The sequence below is a fragment of the Hyaena hyaena genome, unplaced genomic scaffold (genome assembly GCF_003009895.1).
Source record: "Hyaena hyaena isolate Hyena2069 unplaced genomic scaffold, ASM300989v1 scaffold_1465, whole genome shotgun sequence".
In the NCBI taxonomy this organism is placed as follows: Eukaryota; Metazoa; Chordata; class Mammalia; order Carnivora; family Hyaenidae; genus Hyaena; species Hyaena hyaena.
In genome coordinates this window covers 291,064-296,488 of record NW_024082095.1, presented here as the reverse complement: position 1 = coordinate 296,488, position 5,425 = coordinate 291,064, and positions in this window count along the sequence as shown.

The following is a 5,425-nucleotide window of genomic DNA, read 5'->3' as shown; positions in this document are numbered from 1 at the left end:
TTATTTCGCTCAGCATAACACCCTCAAGGTCCATCCATGTTGCTACACTGGCCAGATTTCATTGTTTCTCATTGCCATGTAGTATTCCATGGTATAGATAAACCACATCTTCTTGATCCATTCATCTGTGGATGGACACTTAGGCTCTTTCCATGTTTTAGCTATTGTGGAGAGTGCTGCTATGAACATTAGGGTACATGTGCTCCTATGCATCAGCATACCATGATAATTCTTTTGAAATACAGGTGTGCAAGGATGAACAGAGAGTACATTGGAAAATAATATGGCAGAATTAATTGACTGGAAAAATGTGGAAATTTGGACTAAAAGACACAATATAGGTTTTTGTTTGTTTGCCTTTATGTTTATTTTGCTGCCAGAGACTTGCTCTACATTTAAGGAAACTTTAAATATGTTGAACTTTATTTTTTCTATTGGGCAAATCAGACTTGACAATATTTTGTATTTATAGTTATATCTTAGCACTTGTAAGACTATCTAAAGTAATAAAACATATAATTATATGATCAGGATATTCCTCAGAGTCACTGTCTGGAGAGCTTATGAGGTTTATCATTTCTTCCAGAGGAAATGCATAGGCATTATTTTTCTCTGCATTAGATGCCTCGTCCTGTGAAACCACCAGGAAATAACTGACTGATGGTAAATAATTTCTGTGCATCAGAGAATATCATCTATTACATGTATCGAGTCACTTAAGTGGAGTGGTCAAACTTCCTAATTTCTTTATAAAGAAGTGTAGTTTCAGTCTGTGACTCTCTCTCTGACCCTCCCCTGCTCACGCTCTCTCTCTCTCTCTCTCCTAGAAATAAATAAAACATTAAAAAAAAAAAGGGGGGGGGCGCCTGGGTGGCTTAGTCGGTTAAGCATCCAACTTTCGCTTGGGTCATGATCTCGCGGTTCGTGGGTTCGAGCCCCGCGTCGGGCTCTGTGCTGACTGCCAGCTCAGAGCCTGGAGCCTGTTTCAGTCTGTGACTCTCTCTCTCTGACCCTCCCCTGCTCACGCTGTCTCTCTCTCTCTCTCCTAGAAATAAATAAAACATTAAAAAAAAAAAAACTGGTGAAACCAGAAAGACTAGGCATAAATATAAAGTCATGAAGAATAAGTGTAACAAAGGGAAAATCATGACAAGTATGGTAGATATTGGTCCAGTGGTATAAATAAGCACTTTAAATCTACTTATTTATATTTTAAATTTTAGTTAGTTAATATACAGTGCAATATTGTTTTCAGGAATGGATTTCAATGATTCATTACTTACATACAACACCCAGTGCTCATCACAAGTGCCCTCCTCAAGGCCCATCACCCATTTAGCCCACTCAAACCCACCTCCCTCCATCGGCCCTCAATTTGTTCTCTCATTAAGAATTTCCTGTTACAGGGGCTCCTGGGTGGCTTAGTTGGTTAAGCGTCCGACTTTCGCTTGGGTCATGATCTCGTAGTTCGTGGGTTCGAGCCCGGCATCGGGCTCTGTGCTGACTGCCAGCTCAGAGCCTGGAGCCTGTTTCAGTCTGTGACTCCCTCTCTCTCTGACCATCCCCTGCTCACGCTGTCTCTCTCTCTCTCTCTCTCCTAGAAATGAATTAAAAAAAAAAAAAAAAGAATTTCCTGTTATTAGTTTCCCTCTCTTCTCTTCCCTCCTCTTCCCATATGTTTATCTGTTTTGTTTCTTAAATTCCACCTACAAGTGAAATCATATGGTATTTTTCTTTCTCTGACTGACTTGTTTCATTTAGCAGGTAGAAGAAGAGTTATAAATATATTCATACCAATATGACATCTAACACTCAACGAAATATGCAGGATACCTAGTCACCATAGAAATAATATCTCTTTGGCTTTGAAGGTATAGAAATCTAACTACAAATTAAGTCATATTTATACATTTAATTAATATCTTGAAATACAAATTCACCTTGGAGAACTAAGATAAATAAGACTGCTAGATGGCTTTACATGTTAGTAATTTCTATACGGTTGGGTTACATTATTTAGGATGAACCTAAAATAAATATTCATTAGATATTAAGATTTCCAATTTACCTCACAGTTTCTCTATTGTAAATATAGTTTGACATTAAAAATTGTTCTTCTCCCATCATCCTTAAGCATTTTCAGTATATAAAATCCTCCTCTTAGCTGTTCACTTATCTAAATGTTACATTTACATAATGGCCAAAATAAAATGCATTGTTTTTATATACATATGTGGCTTTTGTTACCTTTCTCCAGTAAAGGAAGCATCTATCATCTGCCTGTCTATCTATCATCTATCTCTACCTATCGTCTATTTCATGCTATTAGAACTTGTATTCCCATAATTAGCAAATATTAAATAATATTACCTTTTGAGCTATTATAATTTTCTGTATGTGGTACATGTGATGAGACAAAATTTGCATGAGAAATCAGAATGTGGGAGGGTTGGCAATCCGTTTTTCTATTAGCTTGTATTATTAAAATATACCTTAAACCTTTGCTAGATATCGTATTGTAGACAGTTCATGACTTTGACATGAATTCTTCCTTTTCTGTCCTGTAGCACTTGAGTTGGGGAGGGCACAGCAGGCTTGTTGTGGCTGAATAACCCGACGGAACGGGTTCCTGGTGGGAGCAGGGCCCCAGGCCCTGTGCCTAATTTCCCAACCAGCTGTGGCTGTGGATTCCCTGTTGGCTTCCTTTTCGGTGGTGCCAGGTCATCCTGATAGTGTCATGGGGACTCTCGTGTAATCCAGCAGAGGAGCGAGCCTGTCTGGGCTGTCTTCTGTAGCGACATCGGACCCCAGCTTCAGTCTGGGTCTCCTTCTTTTGTTGGGTGAGAGAGGTGAAATGCCCTGGCGCTTTGTCCTAAACCAGTCTGCCTTCTTACTGGCTTTCAGAGTCCTCCTTTGGTCACTTCATGTATTATTTTCAGGGACTGGTGTTGTGTTTAGCAAGGTGAGTATAAGTATAGGGAAATGGACATGGGCTATCCTGTCTGGACTCAAGTCTGTCAGTTTTTTTGCTGCAGTATTCTTTCTCCAAAACAAAATTTAAAAAGTATTTTGAAGGATATAAAATTTGTTTGTATTTGTGTTGTGTATGCATGTCTGTCTGTGTGCACACATGCGCATTTCTAACAGGGCATCTTATGTTAAATCGGCCATTACCATTGTACTTACATAGCTTTTCATCATATACCCAGTCATTTTAGAACTACTTATATTGAAATGCTATTATATGAGAAATATTTATAATAATCTTATCTTCCTATGAATGGAAACTTTTACTGAAATATTCTATTTTCCTGCTTAACACCTCAGCTTTGAAAATTACTTTAGTCTTCATATTACTCTGAATTCACCTTCTCCCACTCTGCTATCCATATGATCTTGGATAGTTTGCTCGATTTTTACTGCTTCTTTTTATAACATAGTATAAAGCTGAGGCTTTTCCTGTTCATCTCCACTTGTCATATTTAAAGTAGAATTATAAGAGAACCTAACACATAGGTTTTCATGATGAGGGAATATGTCAACATACTGGTCTTATGGCAGGATTTCCATATATGTTAGTGACGAGGATTATGATGATGATGGTAAATAGAAGATAATTACTATTAATTTTCTTTTTAAGTATTTTGTTTTGGTCAGCATCTGTGATAACCTAATAGTTATGATTTGTTGGTCATTTCATTTTATTGGTTGATGTATTTATATGAACCCACATAAAAATTCTCTTCCATACATATGACTTAAAGAAGGTGTCATATTTTATTTCAAATTAGCTCTGGTTTAATTTGTTACTAATGTTCAGAATGCACAATCTACTCATGCTTAATTTCTTTCTTTATTCCTTAATTAATTTTGGCAATAAAACTTTTGCCTTCTAAATTTAATAGGCCCCAGTTCTATGAATGGTTGAGAAGAAGACATATCTGTTCTGGTGCTCAGGTTGAAATTTCACTTGAACAGGAAGATGATGTCTAGCAGGGACATGCAGGGGGGAAATGAGCACAATTTTAGGTGTAATTCACAAAATTGAGCACTGAATTCCTAAATATGTAATAGTCATTGTCCTTATATGTTTCCAAGAAATTTTTCATGGTAAGCAGTGTTGTCCTAGGTGTTGAACACTTACTATCTTTTACATTCCCTGGAAATTCCCAAAGAAGACTGTATGAAGTACATCCTTGAGATTATTAGTAGTATCACAGAGAGCTGTGGTGCTTTCTCCCTCGTTTGTCTGAGTTTCTTGAGAGCAGGATCCATGCCGTGTTGACTTTTCCTTCCTGGGTGAATAGCCCACCATCTAGCACGTATTTGGTTAAATGATTAAATGACTAAATTATATGACCTGTAAAAATTTGAGGGGATTATATCAGTAGCCCTAGTGAGAATTTCTCACAGGTACTATATTATGTCTTCATAAAACCAAACCATTACTGGTGATATTTGGTTTAAGTGGAGAGTCAACTTGTATTTTAAAATCATAAGCACTCAGCAGCTCTATCTATAGGATGGATTATTCAGTCAGCTGAGATTGCAGCCTAAGTGGAGGAAGATGTATTACGTGCATTTGAGAATGTGCGTGCATGTGTGCATGCATGTGTGTGTGTGTGTGTGTGTGTGTGTGTGTGTTGGTGTGTCTGTCTGCCTTTGGGAAAAATGGGGCTGTTACACGATTTTCTTGAGAATAGCAGGGTCTCGAGACTATTGTTTTTGTTCTTTGGGGGTCTAAAGTGGTTTTGATTTCAAAGTTTCTGTTTTAGTTTTATGCATAACTGAGAAATTTCAGAAAGTAGCATTTAATGTGTCCAGATTGACAAATTTCATTTTCTAGGTTTTGCAGCACCATCAAAGAACATATATGAACAACATTTTTATTTCCAGTAAAGGCTCCTGATATATTTATATCTCAAATGTCTGTGACAAAAGTTTAATTAGAGGTCACTGCAAATGTCTATGTTTGCAGGTAGTTTTGAAACACAAAACTTGATGAACACTTACTCTAGCAAAAAGAAATCAGTATAAAATTATGCCCTAGGTAAGGAAGTCTTGCATTAATAAGCATTTATTCAGAGAATGTAAAGTAGTGTGTTCTTTAAGAAATGATACATTTTGTATTTATAAAGCTTTTTGGTTCTTGAAGACTCATTATGAGAATATTATTTGTTTAATCTAAGGTTCTGTTTGCTCCTTTAAAAGCTATCTATTTTGCATGGAACATATGACTTTTGTGATGTATGAAAACTTGTAAAGCTGTCACTCACTCTGGAAAAAATAGAAGAATCACAGACAGCTTGATTTTAAATATGTACATTTTGGAAAGATTAACAGTCTGGTGTTCTCTATATAGGATAAGTTAATCAGTTCATAGATTTAACTATAAAATATTTCTGCTTTGTTATTGGCAAATAAA